Source organism: Phocoena sinus, chromosome 12 (genome assembly GCF_008692025.1).
Source record: "Phocoena sinus isolate mPhoSin1 chromosome 12, mPhoSin1.pri, whole genome shotgun sequence".
Taxonomy (NCBI): domain Eukaryota; kingdom Metazoa; phylum Chordata; class Mammalia; order Artiodactyla; family Phocoenidae; genus Phocoena; species Phocoena sinus.
In genome coordinates, this window is record NC_045774.1 from 46,551,766 (window position 1) to 46,575,799 (window position 24,034).

At 38.5% G+C, this 24,034-nt stretch overlaps 1 long non-coding RNA gene across 1 annotated transcript in view; it reads left to right on the top strand.

The window, feature by feature from the left end:
* The window catches only part of LOC116763790, a 479,096-nt gene extending 466,088 nt beyond the window's left edge, over positions 1 to 13,008 (top strand). The window contains exon 8 of the long non-coding RNA XR_004352621.1: positions 12,881 to 13,008. This is a non-coding gene — a long non-coding RNA (uncharacterized LOC116763790). The remainder of the gene's footprint in view (positions 1 to 12,880) is intronic.
* Positions 13,009 to 24,034: the final 11,026 nt, after the last annotated feature.

A 24,034-nucleotide genomic window follows, 5' to 3' on the forward strand; every position in this document is an offset into this window, starting at 1 on the left:
GAAAAACTGTTTTCTCCTATTTTACTTTTTAACATTTTCAAAGCACTAGGTAAGGATAAATGTGGTCAGCTTGATTTATGATCCTTGTTTTGATTCATATAGAATCACATGCTACAGAATCTCAGGGACTGACAGTCTAGGGAAAAATGTAAATGTCATAATTTTGTTAATTGTTTTAGCATGTGTTTCTTCCACATGTCTGAAAGCAACTGTAACTGAGGGTTGTGGTTTCTGGGGCACAGCCAAAAATACAATGTGACTAACAACTGAGGAAAGTATCGTGGGATGTCACGTGGTATTGGATCTTTTATCTTTTTTTTTTTTCACCTCTGCCAAAGTGAGTATTTTCCAGGATTTCAGTGTGTTACTGGAGTATGAAAAGAAGAATGATACAAAATGAACCCTTGGATTGGCGTTTTTTATCAGATAAAAAATAACATATAAAACTCACTTTTAAATTCTGTGGCTATCCATTCCAGCCTGGAGTTTCCTATTTCAAAAACTGGATTTGTGGGGAAAAAAAAACCCTCAGCTCTCTCAATTCTTTAAACATTTCAATGATGATAAGGGTCCTTCTCAAGGAAACAAATATCAGGAAATTCAAATACTGGTATGAAGCCATAAACTCCCCTCACCTTGTTGCTCCAAAGCGTAATAACTCTATTGAGAATGCCTGAAACCAGTGGGTGATCTCACCCTGAAGCTTCATATACGATTTCTTATTTTTATGACAGGCATTTCACAATTTCAAGGCGAGGTTGAAAAACAGTCGATTTCCCCCATTAGGCAAGTGATCAGGTTGCCGCAGGAATAAAGCAAAAGGCTGAGTTCACATGCTTGGCCAGGAGCTCTCTTGCAAGCTTCCTGGTTTGGGACGGACTGCAAATGCTATTAGTATATTTCCTGATATTTCAGTCTTCTGCGAATTGCACAGTAACTAGATCTTTGAACAGTGAGCATCTGGTAGCCAGAATCCCACAAAGACTTTCCCGTATTTTTCAGAACTGTCTGCTCGTTTTGAGGCTGTTCTCTCATTGTTTTATACTATTCTTTCTGTTTCTCTTCCCACGTGTCTGGAATTCACAACTCTTTGTGTCACGTTTAAAACTGACTGTACATAGGTGACTAAACCAGTCCTTCGTGGGTCCAGCAGGTCATAGGAAGCCGCTGCTGATGTATAGCCTACTCATTTTCCCGACACACTCACACCCCCTCCTCTATCCATGACGACTAGCCCCACAGCTGCTGGGAGCTGCAGGAGCGGATGGCAAGTCTGTCCTGCCAGTGGCTGGAGGAGAGATTCCAAAGTGTCCTTGGGAGTGATGTCAGCTAGAAAATCAAACTGCAGAGAGCAGAGGAAGAAAGGACAGCTAAGACAGGGGTTCTTGCTTCTTCAGGGAACTGGTTAAGGGCTTTGAAGGGCCTGAAGTGTCATGTAAATATCTGCCAAATGATCCCATGTACATTTTTTTTTTTTTTTCCTGAAAAGAGTCTAAAACTTACATTATATGTTCAAAGGGTTTGGGCAACAAAAAATTTTAAGAGGGATTATTGTCAAGAAAGTAAGTTTAGGTAACATTAAATTTTGCAAATCAAGAGGGAAGGAAGACTGAAGGGCAGTAAGAAATAATAAAAGTAAGATACATAAGGAGAAAATATGGACAATAGAGAGAATAGCCCTTTACTCTTCTTTTCAGTTACTTAAGACTTGGCCCTGTGAGATGGCATGTGAGGGTGCCATTTATATAGCTAACACACATCTGTTTTAGAGATGAGAAAATGAAGGCACAGAGAGGTAAACGACGCATATGCAAGGTCAGTCACTTTGCTAGTAAATATCAACAATCAGCTTTGAGGGTTGCTCTTAAACACTAGTTTAAACCAATAGGCTTTCTCTTTTCTTTCTTGATATGTATTATGAATCTTTTTTTAATGTAATCTGGAGAATAAAGTTACACACCAAATTGTTTTTCTGGGTGTTGCAATTATGGGTGATTTAAAATTTTATTCTTACCTGCATTTTATATGTATTTATAATAAGTATGTCTTAATGATATCATAAAAATAATAATTTAAAATTATTTCTTATTTTTAATAAAGTTCAAATTGTTTTTGTTTTGTTTTGTTTTGTTTTTTTGCGGTACGCGGGCCTCTCACTGTTGTGGCCTCTCCCGTTGCGGAGCACAGGCTCCGGATGCACAGGCTCAGCAGCCATGGCTCACGGGCCCAGCTTCTCCGCGGCATGTGGGATCTTCCCGGACCGGGGCACGAACCCGTGTCCCCTGCATCGGCAGGCGGACTCTCAACCACTGCGCCACCAGGGAAGCCCGAGTTCAGATTGTTAAATTCCTCATGAGCAACCACATATCTGCTGAACAAAGGGCATCAAGTAAAGAGTGTGAGCAACAAACTTGGAAGAGTTTGGTATTAATTTATAATGACCACTGTCATTTTAGTGAAATGTGACTTGCTCATAGTAACTACTGAGATGCTTGATGAAATCAGTGAATAAAACACAGTCCTAACAAAGAGTCATTTTAATATAGATTTACAATATTCAACTAAATAAATACCTTTTATTCTTCTAACATATACACAGATGCCCCATGACCACGTGTCCTTGTTGTGTCTCCATAGGCACAAAGAAATGGGGGCCTGGGCTACTTATGTGGTAATTTCTGCTTTGAAAAATTTCCAGGTAAAACCCATTTTGGTAGAGATCTTCAGGAGCTGAGTCATCCATTGCTTATTTGCTAGAACAGACTAAAGACTAAAGACAGTTGGTTGAGGAAAGAAAATCCTCACTTTCCTATCAGTTATCTTTTTAGTAGAGGCAGTTGAACAGTTCTCCTTTGAGGCAGGGGTCCTGGTTAGGCTTCTTTATTTCCACACAAGGATCTGAAACTAAATAATTGCCCCTTCTCCAAATTCTAAAGAGTAGGAGGCTCTTTCAGCCAATCCACTCAGGACGTGAGCCTCAGACCCTCCCTCTAGACTCGACATTCTGCGCTCTCCACAGAGCATGAAATCGGGTTGCCTCCAGCCCCTTTCTCCAAAGCCCTGCTGAGGAAGTGACCCTTTGCAGGGTCGTTGGAAGGTGATTCCCAGGGTCCTCAAAGTTCCATGCATGCATCAGCCCGGATCACTGCAAAGCTGTTTTCATTTCATTTTCATTTTCAGTCTGTACCACTCAGACCACATTATCTTGACCCCATTAAGAATCATTATTTCCCAGGCTTTCAAGTTTTTATCAAAGGGTACAGTGAAACTCCTTGCCATCTGACTGTGTTTCTGGGTGTCATCTACTGCTTCGGCCAGAATACACATGCAAAATCTTACCTGAAAAATTGTTCAGAATTAGCACTAGGAAGTTTTTTTCCTTGGAGGAAGTGATTTCTTTCTTTCTCTCTAATGGTAAGAATATTTGTGGAGGGGAAGGATGAGGTTGAGTGTGCCTGGGAGAAGCCAAGATGGCTTTCTACTGAAATTCTCACTGAGTTGTCGGTGTTCGAGATTTGATCGGACCCAGTGAGGTCAATTCACTCTGGTCAAACTTCTAAGAGTCAGATTCCTAATGTGGAATGCCATTGTCTTCCATGCGAGGTCTGCTTTTCCTACCATCTTTAAGTTTGCTGAAGAAACATAAGAAGCAGAACCAAGAGAGATGGACAATTTCAAGAGAAATTTCTTTCAGGGCTTAGGGCCTGGTGCATTATCCTGGTCAAAAAAACATTCATTTCTTTGTAGTTCAAGGCCAAATTTTTCTCTTTCCAGGGTGGTGCTTGATAAAACTGTGCCAGCTTCTGTGGCTTTAGCTTTTTTTTAAGTTGGTATGGGAGGAACATCCCCTTTCTAGTCATATAGTGGTTTTCCCAGATGAACAAAACATATATCGTTAGGAATATATAATATTGCTCTTAATATACCCAATAACATCATGGTTTGCCTCATGATGTTAAATTTCTGTTTAACCTTAGTTTGGATATTTCAAAGTCTTGTGTGTATGTATTTATATCTATGTATATGTAAAATTTGTATAACTGTATCTCCCATAGCTGGCAGATCTCACTGATTGTTATGAATTTTACTAACTCTCAGAGGGCAAACTTCTTTCAAAATTGGGGTGTTGAGAAGTGTACATTAGTATTTTCTTCATTACTACCAAAAAGATTATGTAACTCATTTTATTTCTCGTTGCTTCCACTGCAAAAACAAAAACAAAAACCTACAAGGAATTAAGGTTAGATCATGGAAATATATAAGCCCTAGAGCTCCCATATTTGTGATATTTATCCAAGTTTGGCCCTAAATATCTATTCTTAGTTATATTTCCTTTCATCTTTTTTATTGTTTTTATTTTTGTAATTCTATTAAAATTGTCTGTGGACAGAGGTGAGGCAAAGAAACAGACAAACAAATGAACAAACCAGTTGTTTTCCCAGCCCCTCTGTTTAATATGTGGCAGTTTTCTATGTTCTGTTGGATAAAACCAGAAATCCTCACTTATATAGATTTTCCATTGTTGAAATGAAGAATACCATAAACTTTATAGTAAAATATAATTTAAATATAAAGAAAATTATTAGAAGTCAAATTCTGCTCTTTAGAATAGTCAGTAAATGGAGTAATCTGGTAACTATTTTGTTTACCTGAGAGTTATCTTTAATTTAGGCATAAATCATATGCAACTATCTATAAATACATAGAGGGTATATATAATATATGTATGTATGAGTAGGTATATAATAGAAGTAGATTTTATAGTAAGATCTGTTCAGATTTTTTGCAATTGCTCCAGGTAATCAAGTATCATTGGCGAGAGCTGGGAGGGAACTAATCCTCTGAACTTTTTACATTCTTGTTTCAATTCTAGATAATGAGAGGCTGAAAATGTTAAGCACAGAGGCATACCATGTGCTATGTTTTGCACAAAGTAAGCAAATAAAGAGTAACTATGTGTGTCTACAGGGATAGAAATCTTGTACCCCCTGTTTTGTTGCTAATTGGACATGAAAGAAGATGGCTTTCATATAAATGTCAAGTTCTTCTTGCTGCTTTCATCTTCCTCAGTCTCAAGTTTCTGACTGTTTCTAGGAGATTCTTGAAGGCATTAGGAGTAGATAATTCATCACATCCTTTTCCAAGTATGAATCTGTGAAACAGCAATGGGGCTGATGAGCTAATACAGTTAACAGAAACACCACCATGCATTTTATCTCATTTTTTCCCCTACCACAGGAAACCGGGAAGGGAATCCTATTCCAACAGTGAAGAGCAAAGGCAGTTTATGGGGGGAGGGGGGATTTCATATATCACCCTCCACAAAGTTTTTCTTTTTTTTTTCCTAGAAGACTGTAATCAAGACACAGAAATGCACAATGGGTGTAGTGAGTGAATAAGTTTGTGTCGTTAATTATATATTTCAATATAGTGTAATTTTAGAAATAGTTTTGTGAATGCTATAAATAAATTATAACTGGAAAAATTACATCAGGGATGAAAAGAACTTTGAAAATAAATATTGGTATGATCAGCTACATGAAAAAGGAATGGATCCAATTAAACCATGATAGCGGAAGGTCTCATCTTGATGTCCTATTCTTTTTTTTTAATTAAAGTTAGTTTATAACATGTTAATTTCAAGTGTACAGCAAAATGATTCAGTTATTCATATCTATATATACATATATTCTTTTTCAGATTCTTTTCTCTTATAGTTTATTATAAGATATATAATTCCCTATGCTATATAGTAGGTCCTTGTTGTTTACCTATATTGTGTATAGTAGTGTGTATATATTAATCCCAAACTCCTAATTTATCTCTCCTCCCTCCCCCTATCCAATCCCCTTTGGTAAACATAAGTTTGTTTTCTATGTCTTTGAGTCTATTTCTGTTTTTAAAATAAGTTCATTTGTATCATTTTTTTTTTTAGATACCACATATAATGACATCATATGATATTTGTCTTTCTCTGTCTGACTTCACCTAATATACTTCACTTCATATTATAATCCCTAGGTCCATCCCTGTTGCTGCAAATGGCATTATTTCATTCTTTTTTATGGCTAATATTTGGGGCCCATTCATGTCCTTTGTGCTTTCCCCACTGACAGAGTACATACTTTTACATTTGACCAACAAGGGAAGCCTTTTGGAGGAAAAGAGTGACAGAATGCTGAGGACATTGGTAGAAGAGGGTTATGTGTGGACAGCATGATCAAAGTTGACCATCTCTAAAATCAGATAGATGTAAGTTCATATCAAAGTTGACCATCTCTAAAATCAGATAGATGTAAGTTCATATTCAAGACAAGACATTTTTTAAGTGATATTTTTTTCCCTTAACTAAGCTTTAGACTTTTTAAACATCAGAAAGAAGTATCTCTTTCTTCTGTGTAATTGACCAACTACTCCCAACTGATTCAGCATGCAGAATGTGCTTGATGTTTACTTTATCTGTTGCAAGAAAGCTTCCCTGGAATGCTAGCCCCTTAACAGAAACTATTCAGGAAAATATCACTAATCAAAGGAACTCAAGAAATCATTACCCTACTGTCATCATCCATGCGTTAAGGAGTCTATTAGCATTTGCTAAGGCATCTGTCTTTTCAGATTTAACACAAGCCACTCTGGACTGGAAAAAATCGAAAACACCTGGATAACCAAGAGGGTATGGACAAGTATAAGTACCTATCTCCTTGGGACAGAGCCACTTGTATATTACTTTAGATACCCGTAATAACATAACTAATAATTAATATTAATTAAAAAGGTAAGAGGAATCTTTCTGAGGCAATCAGTGCCTGAAGAGGGATCTGTTGAGTTTCCCCAAACTGATAGTCTGTGGTCGTCACCACTTATGAGAAAGCAACACTTCACTAAGGACTCAGACTAACCCCTGTATTGACCCAGGGATCAGGCTATGACAAAAAGGATATTTTCTTCTAAAAACAAAAACATTGAAGGATAATTTTGTTTTTCTTTCAGATGATAAAATTGAATGTTTAATATGTTCACAGTACTATGTTAGACCATCAGGGTGTTGCAGAGTTCTGTGAAACTCAGTTCTTTTTCTCAAGCAACTTAACTGGTAGATGTGAGAGCCCTAAATAACTTTAATTCCAGGTAAAGTGAAAGTAAGCGCTACTGACCGGTTAGATGTTCGAAGAGGAGGAGGATCTCTTGGATTACTCTTGTGAGCATGGGGAACCTTGAAGAAGAAGAGGTATTTGAACCAGGCCTTGAAAGATAAAATTAGGAAGGAGGAGTGGAAGAGGGAGTTAAAAAGTGAGCTTGTTCTCAGATGGAAGGACCAGTGTAAACAAAGGCACAGGGAATGAGGAAATTTGGGGAGTGATTAAGAAATGATGAGGTGGGCTTCCCTGGTGGCGCAGTGGTTGAGAGTCCACCTGCCGATGCAGGGGACACGGGTTCGTGCCCCGGTCCGGGAAGATCCCACATGCTGCGGAGCGGCTGGGCGCGTGAGCCATGGCCGCTGAGCCTGCGTGTCCGGAGCCTGTGCTCCGCAACGGGAGAGGCCACAACAGTGAGAGGCCTGCGTACCAAAAAAAATAAAAAAGAAATGATGAGGTTAGTTTTCTTAAACAGGAGGGTTATAAGATGGGACTGAAAAAGAAAGCTAAAGAGGTAGATTGTTTCGAGAGCATAGGGAACATTGGATGTTAGACCGATGAGTTTGTTCTTTAATTTAATAAGGAATTATCTGTAATAGGGAAACATTGAGGGGTTTTTAATTGTGAAACGATGTGATAGCAACCGGTGTAGTATTTATAATTTGAGAGAAGCTTATGTCAGTGTTCATCAACGTTTTCTTCATTATTGCCCCTCTAAGGAGACTTTGTAGACATCTGCCTGATATTCCACAGGTTTAACGTACAGTCATGTTCATTGAGAGCTGATCTATTGCATCTTGTTTCCATCAATGGCCAGGATATTCTCTTTTCTTATCTTCTTTCATTTCCTTTAGTGTGTTTGAGCCTTGAGTAGCTGTTGAGATAAAGCAATCTAACATCATTAGGTACTTGGTGAGTATCATAGGAGTAAAATTGCAAAAATGTGACTTCCCTAGTTTTGAACCCAGTGAAGAGCTGTGTAATGTTTGAGTCAGACTTTGTTTTTTAAAGAAGTTACCATTGTTATAAAAACATCATAACAAACAGCAGGTTGCAAGCATATTTAGATCATTCTTACTGAAGAAAATAAACATTTATTGCCAACTGTGAAAGGGCAGATTTGATGACTGATGGAAAAATCACACTGCTTTGTCAGTTCACATAAATAATAATTCATCAAAGAAACATGTGTTGATGAGTGCAGTCTGGTTTGAATTTAAACCACAATGCATTCTTGGGAAACAGCTGAAGTACCTGAACCTCCCTTGAAAAGTCTCCAGCACATTATCTAAGGATATAAACAATCCTTCCTAAGTCATGTAATGAATCTTATCAAAAATGCTCAGGGATGACTAAGGTTGCCTATATTTACCTGAAGAAAAACATATCTGGGTGCCCATGAATGTCTGATGAGTACTTAAGAAATATGATCTGAGTTCACTTTTGCAGTAGATGCTCAACAAATTGGTTTGGGATCAGATGAGTGTTTACCAGACACTAAGAAAAATACAAAGGATTGGCTGCTCAACCTTCTCTGATAATCATTGTTCAGTGAGAAAGGATAGAATGTGATATTTTCTCTGGTAAGCAGTCTACTCTTGGGCCACCCCAATCCAGAGACCCTGTCTGCTCTTGATGAACTGATGGGATTCAGCAAGCTGCTGTGTGAATCTGGCGGCCAGGTGTCTCGGTGTGGTTGAGACAGGAGCTAACAGATTTGACATGTGGGAATATTACTCCCAGATGCTCCCCAAAGGGAAAGAACAACTTTCTTTCAGTGACCTGTCCTTTCAAGATGAGTCCTATGGCGTAGGTACTGTAATTAATTAGCTCGGTGAGAGGAAGCAATGCATCATGGGTGCCGTTCTGCCAGAAAATAATAAGCATTTCCAGTGGGTTCCGCCCGATTTCTTAGTAAAATCCAATGGTCTGTGTCTGGAGGTCATCTAAGGCAAATCAAAGAACGAAATCTTCAGATGTTGAGGAGATAAGGAAGACAGAACACACTAAGGATGTGTGGTGTTGATTTTAAACTGAAGAGACCAGTTAACCAGGCGAAGCCACGTCACAGATAGTTATGTCCCTTGCTGCCAAAGTCAGTGCAGAAAAATACAACCAGAAGTCGAGGTCCACAATGCCAGTGCTCTGATGTCCAGAGCCTCATAGCCTGTCAGGTCTCAAATACTACCGGATCACTTGGAAACGAATATCTGACAATATTTTTACGTTTATGTGTTTAAGAGACTTTGGTACTCACTATGAGTTGCATTAAGAAAGCTTTTTCAATCTGTCATTCAGCAGATTTCTCAGCTTTCTTCCCATCTTCCAAACTCTAGAATGCAATGCCTATCTTCATGACGGCATTCGTGATTCTAGATTATGTATCCTAAAAGTGAAACACTCTCTATGCAGAACTGCATTCACAATATCTGAATGCATGTTGGTAATGGAACAATGTAGGCAAAGTAGTACAGATATCGGGCAGGCACAGGTGTTGCTGCCCAGGTTTCAGGGGAATGAGCTCAAGTTGTGACTCTCTGGTCCTCTGTCTCTGTCCTGTACCCAGTGTCTAATAGGTAAGTTTGATTGCTCTCTTCTTATGACATAAATGTATTTTGTCCGTTCATTCTATTATATGAAATTATTGTTGTTTAGCTTACAAAAATTAAACAGATTTCTGTGTTTCTATTTCCCATGGTTGTTTTTTAGCCTTCTATATCATCTCTTACTACTCTGAAGAGCAGTAGAGGAAAGAAGTTACTCTGTTGTGTGAAAAATATTTTCTGTTGCGGGTTCTGGTTAAGGTTGTCTGGGACGATTCTGATAATATTTCAAACACTCCAAACTCTCCATGTCAGGTTACATAAACCTGCCTTTTATTAGAACTTAAAAGAGACAAAAGAAAAAGCAATGTGTTTAACTCCTGGGATTTAAAAATCCTGTAATCAACTGAACCCAAGCTGTATTGCCTTTGCAAGGTTCTATATTAAAATTTTTGTTGGTTTATAAAAAAAGAATAAAAAAGACATGTACAGTTTTCTTTTAGAAACGAAATATGATGGATTAACTGCCCTTAGCACTTCTGTGTTATATTAATTCTATATTATAAATTTCCCTTCTTTAATTTTGTTTTAAAGCTTGTTTCAGTGGTCAGTTTATTGCCTTTCAGCTTCAAATCCACCCTTCGCTGCCCTGCTTGGTGAAAATAAACTGGACCCTGTAAACATTTTTCCTTTGCCGCTGGCACGATGCTAGGCTTTGCCAATAGAGGGCACTAGAGGGATACTGCAAGGTGACAGTGTCAGGCTGATACTTCCCTCGTGGTTCCAGTCCTCCATTTGTTATCCAGTGTGGAAGTCCGGAAGTTCCAGCTACATTCCCAGGACACACTTTCATCAACTAGGGGCTGTTTCTGAGCACCTCTTGTGGGCCACATCTGTGGTAGCTTTAGTTGAACTCTCAGACCACGCCCTCTTTGAAGAGATCTGAATCTCCGCTTTGGGTCCCTTTATTATCCGCTTTCCCTCAGCCAGGAGGTAGTAGCTGCTTTTTTGCACATGGGAATTCTGGACTGCTTAGAGTTCTCTTTTAGTCCTTTTAGTGGTTAACCTGCTTTTATGAATTAATAATTACTTATATTACATTTTTTCTATTCAAAGTACTGATCTGATGTCTGTCTCCGGATAGGACCCTGACTGATATACAAGTTGTTTATAAGTATTCTTAACGTATGCATGCCTAACCCACCTAAATAGTTTTTAAATTCCCCAAGGGAGAGGGCACTTGCTTCTGCATTTGTAATTTTTTTTTACTCCCTTCAGAGCTTCATACAATTCTCTGTACATTGTATGTACATGTTTAATACATTTATTAAACACTTCTGACCAACGATGATGAATAAGACATGGGCATCAAGAATCTCATTGTCTAGTAGGAGAGAGAGACATGCAAACAAGTAACTTGTCTGGTTAGAATGTGATAGATACGTTATAGAATGTATGCGGTCCTGTGGCACCCCATGTGGGCCGAGGCTGGGGGCGGGGATGGAGGGGACTTCACAGAGCAGTCGTCACTGAACTGAGTTTTCAAGGTTGAAAAGAGGGATGATCCCCACAGATTAGGGAGGAAAGGGCAATGCAGACGGAGGGAAGAAGTGACATTTTAGGAATATGTGAAGCAAAACAAGACAAACTTGAGGAATGTCAAGTAGTTCACCGTGGTGACCCAAGCAATGTGTGTGTATCTGTGGGACTATAATGTGAATGGGGGAGGGAGCAGCACTGAGGATGGTGGAGAATGAGGCTGAAGGACTAGGTAGTTCCAGGACAGACTGGACTTTGTAGGTCACGCTAGAGAGTTTGGATATTATCACGGACAACTACAAACTCAAAGAACTGCAAGGATATAAAGAATATAGAGGGCTTCCCTGGTGGCGCAGTGGTTGAGAGTCCACCTGCCGATGCAGGGGATGCGAGTTTGTGCCCCGGTCCGGGAAGATCCCACGTGCCGCGGAGCGGCTGGGCCCGTGAGCCATGGCCGCTGAGCCTGCGCATCCGGAGCCTGTGCTCCGCAACGGGAGAGGCCACAACAGTGAGAGGCCCGCGGACCGCAAAAAAAAAAAAAAAAGAATATAGAGAAAAAGTTAACCATTAGTTTTATGCATCAAGTGTATTTAATCCTTCCTTCGCTATGTGGAATGCACTTTTGAAGGATTCAAAGAAATTCAGATCCTTAGCCTCACCTTGGAGTTAACAGAGGGAGATTTAAGTATTAGGAAGTAACAAGAAGCGCTAAATGGATAGCTAAAGCCCAAACTGTGCCCTGAGGTTTGAGGCAGGAGAGACTGGGGTAGTTAAAGAAGAAGTAGAACTCCGGTAGGGCCCTCGGGTACTTAAATTTCTTCCTCTGTCTGCATTGTCCTTTCCCCCCCATCTATGGGGACCATTCCTGTCATCTTTGAAAAAAAATCAGCTCAGTGACAACCACTCTGTGAAGTCTATTCGATTCCCATTCCAACCCCACCCGACATGGGGTGCCACCACTGTTTCATGTACATTCTTCTATAGTGGTATCTATCACACTCTAATAATAGAAGGTAACTTGTTTGTATGCAGAGTTACTTGTTTGTATGTATGTAGAGGGGCTGCATTTTAGGGAAAGAGCAACCTTTTAGAAAAGGGAAGCAAAACCACAGAATATGTTTGGCAGCCGGAGGGAAGCTCAGCTGAAGGGGAGTGATGAGAGAGAAGGTTGAAAATGTTGGTTAGTGCTTCTGGAATGACAAACTTGTGGCATTGTGCTTCTACTCACCACTTCCACACCATGCCACCTGTCGTGTTCCTGCTGGGCTCAGGGGCAGCTCCAGCTTCTTTCCTGTGTGCTGAGTGAGGTACTTTGAACTGAGAACTTAGTCTTTAGGGTACCGTGGCAAGGTTTTGACTGGTGGATTGCTGATTATAAAGATTTTTCTGACTATGTTGTTAGAGGTAATGAATGGAAGATCCCAAAGATGGAAACCAGAAGCTGTTGAAAAGTGCTTTTATATGTAAATTATATTTCAGGTGTTAGGAAGCTACATGTTTCAGCTATTAGTTGGAAAGATATAAGGAGTGTTTGTATGAAATTTACATTGATGCTATCTCCAAAAGAAACAAAGCTGTAACACACCAAATGCCATAAATCAGAATGTCATGCTGAAAAAAAAAAAAAAAAAAAAAAAAAACGTTGTTCCATTTCTCCCTTAGGATATGGTTGACCTCAGAATAGGAATTCAGAAATCTCTCTGCCTGCCTCTTTGCCACTAAGAAAACAGACACTGGTTCCCCAAACCCCTGATTGAGAAAGAAGCTGGAAGAACATGCAGAAGCTCTTTGAGACTGTGAGTACTCCTACCAAAACCCAGTGGGAGAGCCTCTGGAGAAATGGAGGTCATAGAAGTTTAAAAGTTTGATTATTTTAAAAAGTTTTTACTGCCTTCCCAGTAAACAGTACCTTAATTCTTCATTCTTACTAGCAAATTGTCATTTAGCACCCAATAATTCTCTTACTAAAGCCCAGAGGATTATTATTTTCAGGGATGGGTGAATTTAATCGTCTTGCTCTCTCCCACAACTTTGCAGAAGTATCTCGGGAGACACCCAAGCCCCCAGCAGCCCCCGAATATATTCCCTTTTCCTGTGAAGCATGAAACCTGGAATACTGAGACTCAGATGTATGAGAGGAGAAAAATGCATCAGGGCAAAGTGATCGCTTGGTTCTGTGCAGGACTCACTAATTCTCTGACCCTTGGAAAGTTATTTAACCTCTTTGTCTTGTCTTTTTAATTAGTAAATGTGGATACTAACAATTTTCTCTGACTCCTTATAAGACTTTTATCCAGACGAAGTGAAATAATAGATATTGAGGGTCATTTTGAAAAATTACAGTGTTGTAGAAACATAAGAAATCCTTCTGTTATCCTAATTACATGATAAATTTCTTGTGATTAAGAAATTTAGATGGTGGTGTTGGGAAAGATTTGCCTGGTGTAATGAGATGGGGCATCACAACATGTGCAGTGGCTTGTATGTTTTAGTTCTCTTTGTGCATATGTACAGTGACTTATCAGCCATTGATCTCCTGCATGGCTGCATCTTCATCTTCACTTATTCATTCATTCAACAATTATATATTGAGTGCTTATTATGCACAAGGACTTGTTCTAGGTGCTGGAGATACTGCCTAAAGAAAAGAGCCAACGTGCCTGCCCTCATGTAGCTTATATCCTAATTAGAGGAGACATAAAATAAACAAACAAATTCACAGTATGGCAGATGGTGTTAAGTGCTATGAAGAAAAATAAAGCAGGAAAGGAGCATGTGAGGGGTTGGGGGACTATGGCCAACTAGCCAGATCTTGTCCATGGCCTGGTTTTGTAAATACCACCACAACCATTCATTTGTATTTTGTCTACTGCAGCCTTGACTTAAGTAGTTGAGATGGAGACCATTTTTTACCACAAAGCATAAAATACTTACTACCCTTTGGCCTTGTGCAGAAAACGTTTGAAGCTCCAGTCATAGGCCTGGAGACACAGATAGAGGCAAACTTATTAAAAACTAAACCTACCTTAACCAAACCTATCGTAATAGGCTACAGAGGAACTACTCACCTGCCCAACACTTGGTTTTAGCCAATGCTGTGAACAACATTTTTTAAAATCAAATCTTCTGGACAAAGTTACTGATAAAGTTTGAAATATTGACTCTTTAGGGTCTTACCTTTTCTAATTTCCCAGGCCTAAATTTTGGTGCCAGCCAGTGGACGGCCAAAGAACAAAAAATTGCTAGAAAAAAGAGGGAGTGGGAAGTCGTTGAAAAACATCACATAGAATCATAAATTTCTATTTAGTTGTTAAATTTTAGTAACTATGTCTGTATTCCAATGATGGTATTTTTATTATTTAATTAAAGTTAATGCTATTTGTTGGTATTGGTTTGGGAGCTGGCAGTGTCAGGTGGTATATCTTTAAGGGGGAGTAGGGTTAAGTGGGTTGCAACTTGCTTCCAGGTAATTTGGCGATGGGGGGGGTGTGGATAACATCTAGTTGGTTATGTCCACTAGAGTGAAAACAAAACATAAAGGTAAATTGTCAACCGTAAAAGATATTTCCATTCTTTAAGCATGTTCCTGTGGCTAAGGCTAAAATGGATCCATCTGAGATCTTCTTTAAATAGAAATTCTTAGTAATATTTAAGTAGCAGGTACAGTAGATATTAGTGTATGTCATGACTTCATATTATTTTTAATGGCTGTATATATAGTAAGGCTTTTTTTAATGAGAAAGAAAAGGATCTAATATTGAATTAATAGTGATTTTATACACTTGCATAAATTTTCTTTATTTAGGAATATTTTGTATGTTAAATATCAACCTGTTGTCTTACGCTTGAAGTTAGTAAGAGTCAGAAATGGATTTATAAAAGGTGCTCTCAGTTTGAATCCTGGGTTCTCTTTTGACATGTTAGCATTTTCAAGATTCTTTTTTCTCGTACACACCTACAACCCATATACAACATTCCACTTGACCCAAATTCAAAACCCAGTCCTTTCAAAAGATTCAGGGAAGGTTGGTTTTTTATCTGCACTTGATAGAAGGTCTGCTTCATTTAAATAGTAATTCCTCCTGTGAAGCAACCAATTCTAGGTAATTCTAGTTACTGCTCTTGTATGAAGAATAAAGACACACAAAAACACACAAAGACACAATCTGGGTGAAGTTACCTGGTTCGAGGACTTTTCTTTATCACACCCAAAGCGGGTATTGTTGTTTGTTCCCTTGGTTAATTTATTTTTCCTCTAAACATTGTAAAGACTAAAAAGGTTTAGGGAGAAAAGGAAGAAGGTGGTACTAACCTTATTGAATTCATATGTTGTGTTAGGCATCGTGTCAAGTTCTTTACATGAATTATAAAAATTTTATGAGTTAGGTATTATATTTTCCCCCTAACCCTCAATTTAAAGATGAAGGAAATGTGGTTTGGAAAAGTTAAGACATTTGTCTAAAGTCCCAGGGCTAACACATCTTAGAGCTGGGATTCAGCTCATTTTCCCTGCTGTAGCAGGTGACCTCCAGCCATGGCAAGACTGAGTCTCCCAGAGTGGAGCATGCTACGTGCTGTTTACTAAGGGTTAACTTAAGCAAACTTAAGTAGACACATCCAGTGTGTGCTGCAGCTGGCTTGTACCAGCTCACAAGAGCTGATGGTTGAATTTTCAACTGCTGGCTGTTACACCTAGACGTTTATAAACATTAAATTCCATAAACTTAAAATCTAATAAATTATTTTTAAAAAGGTAAAAATAAGGTAATAAAAGGTATTAAAATGGTATATATAAAAAAAGGTAATAAAAACTCAAAACATCACCTTGAAATTATTTTTCTACAGTTTACCATTATCTGTGCACTTGAGGTGACTTGTGTCTATTGTGTCTATATGGCAGAAATACTATATGATGATGTGCTGCTGCACTGACTTCCCAACTCCACATTCAGTGACCTCACATCAGTAGCTTGACAGTGGCCATGGAAGGAACGTTTAGACCATGGAAATAAGTAAACACTACAAATCTGCACCCTCAACCCCAGGAAAGCCATTTGTTAATATTTATCAGCCTACGACTGTGTACAGCTCTTACAATTAATATACGAACTTCAATTCTTTTATGCTTTCTTTTTTTAAAAACTCGTGAGCATTCACTGTGTGTCAGATATTGCACTACACCCTTCTGCCATCCTTATTTCACTCTTATAGCTATTTCATTTATAGCTATAAGGTAGATATCATTACTCCCATTTTGCAGACAAAAAACTGAGGTTTAAAGTAAAGTAACATTCCCAAGGTCACACAGCTAGTTAAGTAGTGGAGCACAAACGTGATTGTATGTTTTGTGAATCTACGTTTCACAGCACTGCAGCTGCAGTGGCCTGTTGTGGGGATAATCCAGGACACAGTTGTGGTCAAGAAAAAGCATTTTGTTAAAGCCATACTTTTTCTTCCTGTTTTACTACTACTGTATTCATTTGAATGAATAATCAGCACATCCATTGGAATGCAACATGACAGTCTGTACTGTTGAATAGAAAAGTGAAGGCTAGAATAGAGGATAAGAGGAGCTGAAAGGAAAAAGCATAAAACATGTGGCAATCCAGACTAGCTGTCTCATACCAAAAAAAAAAGCTTGTAATGTCCTTGCCCTACAAACTGGGCAACACAACATAGTCACCCCATTCTGAAAATACAGTGTTCCAAACGATAACTTTATTAAGGACAAAAGAGCTGATAGTACCTATTCTTGAGTTGATTATGGTATGAGATGCCCACCTGATACTTTGTAGTATAGAGAGTCAAGATTTCTTTCAAAGAAGACATTTTAGAAGGGCTTAGTGGAGAACCTTAGGTTTCATCGTTTCAACAGGCAGTTTTATAGGTCAGTAGCACAAACCCCAGAATTTCAGTGCTTTAATACAACACTACTGAGTGAGCACAGTTTACTTCTTGCTCCCATTGTAATCTGCTGCAGATCAGGCGTTAGTGGTTCATTGGCCCTCCAACTATGTCTCAGGGATGCGACTGCTTCCATTTCAGAGTTCTTCACTTCCAGCCAAGGCGTTCGAGGAGAATTCACCTCTGTCTTAGCTGCCTGAGGCTGAGCTTCCATTCACATTCTTCTCAGTAAGCCCTCATTCACATGGCCACAACCAAACTACAAGAGAGATTGGAAATGTCAGAGGGCGCATGGATGGTTGGTGCTAGGGACCATCTTCTCCATGTTCCCTAGAGCCTACAAAAGCTTTCTTTCATTCCAAGCACTCTTTCTTTGCTCTCGAGTTGAAGTAGATTTCTGTCTGCCAAACACACCAGAAGAAGTAAAGCATGACTTATTAAGACTGTCTCTGTTCTTTTTCCTAATGGCGAGGTTTAGACAATACAGTTTGAAGTCGGGGTAGCTGTTGAGCTTTTTTGTTTGCAGAGCCTTCTCTAACACAAAGGCTATCAGAGTTCTCATTATATTTACTCCATGGCATTTAAATTCAGGAATTCTAGAAAAATATTAGAGAAATCTATCATGCCATTTTTATAGTTTAGCCAATAAACCATTCAGTTGCTAACACTTAACTTTCTTCTTTATGTGTTTTATATAAATCTCTTGTTCCTTTAATTGGGCATGTTAAATATTTTATTGGCATGTTTAACTTTTACCCATTTTAATGAGTTCTTGTACATTGTCTTTTTGGAACTCCCCGAGGCCCAGTGTAAAATTTGCCCTTATAGATTAATGTACAGTCATCAATGGCTACTACTTCAGAGTAGACAAATAATTGTGAAGTAGTAATGTGGGGTTTATGCAACCCATTTCTAACCTCTGCCTCAAATCTCACACAAAATACAGTCAAAAGATATAGAATGGTTTGCTAAGGGGGTTACTGGGACATAGGACTCTTAAAACTAAAACTGGGAAAGTTCCAGGCAAACCACAACCAGTCGGTCACCTTATGAGTGTTCCTCCTTGAGTTACAGATTTGGTTCCTTCTAACTGACTTTGTGTTTTTATCTTGGGCCCCAACCCCTGTCCTACATGTGGGAAAGAGACTCTATGAGGTAGTGTCCTAGGCATATACAGGAGAATAAAATAAAGAAATTTCATCCAAGTGGATTCATGATAAATGTGTTTGGGTCAATGGAGGTTTCATCTTGGGGGAGAAGATTCACCATAAATATCTCAGTGGAGGAAGTTTCCAGTTTTCACAATCAAGTCTTTATACCTGAATGGTTTCTCTCTTGATTTTAAAGTAAGATAATATATGGAATTATTCTCCACTAGTTATTCCAGTTTGGCTTTCAAACTGGTAATTTTTTTTTTTTTTTCACTGCAAAGAAGGAAAACAAATAGCAACACAGAGAGAGGAACTTTTGAGCTGACAACCAAAGCTTATGCCATTCAAGCATCTTTTCCCCTTTCCTTTTGATGGTAGCTGGCATATTTCAATTTTCTTTTTCAGTGGCCTCAACAAATGAGATGAAAGGGTGAGACTGCTGGTATGGCATTTAAAAGTTATGACGTCAGCAAATTTCCTTAAGAAAAATGGGCTTTGCTTTGAAAATGACCTCTTTCCCCCCTGTTTTAGTAAAAATGTGCATTACCCTAAAATATTCTGTTCCTTATATGGAACCTAACGTTTTGTTGTTATTTTATCAGCCCTCTCTGGCACTACTCTGCAGAAATTCACTGACATGTTATTTTCTCTCTGCAAACATGTGGCTCCAAGTTATAAAGATAAAATTAAATGTCATAGAAAGTCTTAAGAAAGTCTAATTCACCTCCAAACAGTGAACGGAGGAAAGCAAAGTTAGATTTTATAGAGTGGTTTGTGGTCCTTAAGTATAGTTAAGTCAGACTGAGAATAAAGTCAACCCAGGAAAAAGCAGAGTTGAGACAGATGGAAACAGAGAGAATGTGGACGAGCATATGGGGGACAGCAGGAGAGCTAGTTGTGATGACATCATTTGTGACCCTGGATCTAGCCATGTCTAATCCACCCCCTTGAACTTTTTAGATAACGTGAACTCATATTTCCCTTTTGTTCTCAGCCAGTTTGCTTCCAAACAAAAGGTTTCTGACTGACAAGCTCTCTCAGGAAAGGTTGCATTTTCATTGTTGACATTTCTACAGCTCCCCAGGACTGGGAACATGATTGAGTGACACCCTCTCAATTTTGTACCCTTGCAATGCAAATTCTTATTTATTCATTCATTTTCTTACACAACAAACACACGTGTTTTTTGAGCCCTTGGAAGAGACAAGGACAAAGGGTGATGGGGATGAAGGACACAGGCCCTGGGGTGGACTGACTGCCCAAATCCGCACAGTTTCTCTACTTCTGTGACTTCGTGATTGACTCGCCCCTCGGCCAACAGACTCATGAGAAGATTGTTGTCAGAATTAAAAAGAGCTACACTTGCAAAATGTAAAATATTAAAAATAGCAGGAACTTTATAACTTTGAGCTGTCACTGGTATTAGTAGTATTGATATTGTTATTTTTTGATGCATACAAAGTGTTCTGCTAGTGTCCCCATGATATAAGTAGAAAAGAGCAGGAGATAGTTAAGTTCACAACAAGAAGCTGCAAGTTGGGGTTATAAAATGAACACACATACTTAATGGCTCATAGTAATATTTAGGGTATTTAAAAAATATTTAAGGTACTTTTTTTTTTTTGGCTGTACTGGGTCTTCGTTGCTGTGTGCGGGCTTTCTCTAGTTGCAGTGAGTAGGGTCTACTCTTCATTGCGGTCCACGGGCTTCTCATTGCCGTGTCTTCTCTTGTTGTGAAGCACAGGCTTCGAGGTGTGCAGCCTTCAGTAGTTGCAGCACATGGGCTCAGTAGTTGTGGTGCACTGGCCTAGCTGCTCCACAGCATGTGGGATCTTCCCGGACCAGGGCTCAAACCCGTGTCCCCTGCATTGGTAGGCGGATACTTAACCACTGCGCCACCAGGGAAGTCCCATATTTAAGGTACTTTTAAAAAAATAAACTTTGCCAATATGTATTCATATGTGAGTTGCATAAGTAAAAAAGGAAAAACAGGACACATAATGCTTGCCATTTAAAAATAATCATATGCCCTTATTTTCCTCCTTACTTTATGTGAAAGGCAGCCATGTTACCCATTGTTCTGTAGCTTTCATTTTTCACCTCATATCCACAGCATGACAGAAGTGTGCTGCTATTTGTACTTTACAGCTGCATTGTATTTAGTTGATTAGAAGTAACTTAATTAGTATAACCTGTGTGCTTTGGGCAGCCATTTGGATGGTAGCTGAACTTAGGCTATTACAGACTCTGCAATAAGTCACTTTTGAGGCCTAGCATTTTCACTTACACAAATATAGCTCTTGAAGGTGATATTGCTAAGAGCACACACATTGTGTGACTAAGAGCACACACATTTGTAATACGGATAATGATTGCCCACTTGTCCTCAAAGGACATCTGACCAGCAATGTATGAGGTTAACTGTTCACTGATAGCATCTCCAAAAGTGCTAATCAAAACTTTAAATACTTTCCATTTTGATAGATAAGAAAAAATGGTAATATATTGTAGATTTAATCTTCAGTTCTCTTTTTGCAAGTGACATTGAGCATCTTTTGATGTTTAAGAGCCATTGTCTTTCCTTTACTATGAACTATACTCTGACCATTTTTCTGCTTGGTTATTGATCTTTTCCTTTATAAGTTTGGGAGATTAGCACTTAGTCTCTGATGGAATGGCATATAGCTTTTTGTTCATTTGTTTGTATTTTGCTGCTTTTTTTGCAAAGTAGTAGTTTTTAAAATTTTATATCAAATTTATAAAGATTTCCTGTTATGGCTTGTGGATAATTTCAAGTCAATTAGAAGGTCCTTTATCTTTTTTATGAAGGCATTTCCCCACGTTTTCTTCTAGGATTCTTGTGCTTTAATGTTTTTCACATTCCAATCCTGATGCATTAGGAATTGAACCCAATGTGCAGTGGGAAGGACAGATCCATCCCAATATCATTTACTGATTTGCTACATTGATTACATAATGAATTACCATTTGTATTTGAGTCTGTTTCAGGACTTCCTGTCTTGTCTCATTAGTCTTTCTTTGTCCACATGTCAGTATGAAACTTCTTAAAATATTAAATCTTTATAATCTATTTAAATATTTAGCTGGTTTGATCTCTACTGGTTGTTCTGTTTCAGAATTTTGCTGGCAACTCTTGTTTGTCTAATTTTCCAGGCAAACTTTAAAATCATCTCATCTGTTGATACCCTCCCTGCAAAAGTTGATATTTTTATTGGGATCACATTAAATTTAGAAATCAATTTTGGAGGAATCAGTATCTTTATTTTTGCAAAGGTGTTCTATCCAAGCACACAGTATGTCTTTCTATTTGCTTAAGTCTACTTTGAGGTCTTTCAAATTAAAAAAATTTTAAATTTTGCTTCATATAGGTGTTAAGCACTTCTTAAGTTTATTCCTAGGTTTTTTTTTTTTCCTTCTGTGTTGCTTTTGTAAATTAGAGTAACGTCTTCTTGGGTTTTCCAAGCATATAACCATATATCTACAAGTAGTTTGATTATTTGCATGTTGAAAAACAAATTAAAAAAAAAATTGCATACTTCTAAATTCTTTTGTTTTGTTTGTATTGGTCAGTGCCTCTAACACAATGCTAAATTATAGAGGGGTTAAGGGAATTTTTGTCTTGTTCTTAATCGTTAGGAGAGTATATGTAAATGAGCTGGTTAAACAGTCTCTGTAAGACAAATGCTTGAGTTTGAAGTCCACAAAGCAGCCAGTGAGGAAGGGAAGATGGATGTAAAGAAGGGAGAGTGAGGACAAGCTGGAACTCACAAGCACGATGTGGGACCCATTAGGATGGACCGAAACACATGTCAGTTTTAGGAGTTGTCGGTATTCTTCACCTCAGACCTAAATAGTTGTCTGGCCCTTGATCCACACTTAAAGAAAAACCCATGGGAAAGCAGACTATGTTACCTTAATATTAGTGATCTTACCTAGTAGCTGTTACCTACCTTTCACCACTGGGATGAGGAGGGAACACGTTCATCTAGGTTACTTTTACTTGTCATCCAAGATTCAGCTCAGGAATTATTATATTTGCTAATTTTTTCTTGCCATTGTATTCGCCATTCCCCTCAGTTATTCTTTCTCTCTGCTTCCATCATTTTGTGGACATCTACTTTTATTATACTGCTGAGCATTTGTTCTCCCTTCTGTTGATACTTGCACCCTGAATTTCATCTGGGTACCACCTCCTCTCCCTTTCTCGGTCCCTATACTTCAGGTAGACTTGATTGCTCACCTGAATCAGGGTGGGAACATGGCTCACATCTGGTCAGTCAGAGCATCACATTCCCCTGGCCATGACAATTTGTTCAAAGATGTGCAAATGACCTCATCAGAGCCAATGCGATATAGTAACGTTTGACAGGAATTCTTGAAGAATATACTTGCAGTTACATTGGAAATAAAATTGAGAGAAAATGGAAGCTATCTTGCCTTCTATGGAGGCTGAAAACAAAGCCAGCCGTTGGAAGAGAGCAGAGATGAAAACATCAGGATCTTTTGATATTATCTGAGCCCTAAGTCCAGTTATGCATGCAACTGGCTCCACCCATGAGCTTCTCAGTTATAGAAGTCAATAAATTCTCACTTTCCTCAATCTATTTTGAGTTAGGTTTTCTATCATTTGTAACCCAAACAATCCTAATACACATTACTGATAGATACTCAAGCACTTCCATTGATTATAACTGTGATTCCCTTTCCCATGTTCATAGCTACTCCATATATACTACCCTCTAGCCTTATTATTCTATGAGCACCTTTAGAGCAGGGAGAGTATTTTTAAATTTCATAACCCCAGAGATGATTATCAGTATATTTTGTAAATATCAGGACACAAATAATGTTTGTTGAATGAAAGAAAAAATAAGTGTGTTCTATTTGCACAGTGAATTTTTTTGAGCCTGGTAAATAACTAAGGCACCTGCCATTTTCATGTATTGTCAGTGTTCTTATCCTTCTTTGGGGTTTGTGCTTTTTAGTGTCTATTTTCATTCTCATTGGTAAGAAATTTTCTGATTATTTCTTTATTTTTACCTTTGGAAGCTTGCCCTTTTCTCTTTGATTTGTGTAACACAGCCACCTGTGTTACATTCAATTTTTTTAGTCTTTGATTACATTATGTATTTTGTTTTCTTTTTTTATGGCAATTCAGAGTCATTCAAGCTGTTTTCTATAAGCATTTCCACCCACTTACAGGATCTTCTACTGCATTTACTTCCTGACACCTGGGAGTATTATTTACCGTCTATCTTTTGATGTGCATCTAAGGCTGTTTCTCTGCCAAGCCCAGATGACAATTGAGTAAAACTATACCCTATGAATCGTTCTAAAGATGAAGGAAATAAACAGACAGCCTCTCATTCTGCAATTAGTTAATCATTGAAAATATGTCAAATGGGCATTGTGTGTCTGATTCTGAGCTAGGTGCTATAAGGGATAGAAAGATGAAAAACTCAGGCCCTGCCCATTGAGAACAAAGTAAATATGATACAAGGCAAAGAGAACAACATTGATACACAAGTGTATAAGAACTCAGTGAAGGAGTGAGAGAGAAGTGACTACATTTGACCTGGAAGTCAGAGGTGATCCAATCTGGGCTGTGAATAGTGGATGAGAATTTTAAACGGGGGAGCATGACACCCAATGGAGGGAACAGTAAGAATTAAAGGTATGGAAGTCTCTGTTCTCGATCCAATGCTTCATTTTTGGTACGGTGAGTAGACAGTATAGCTAT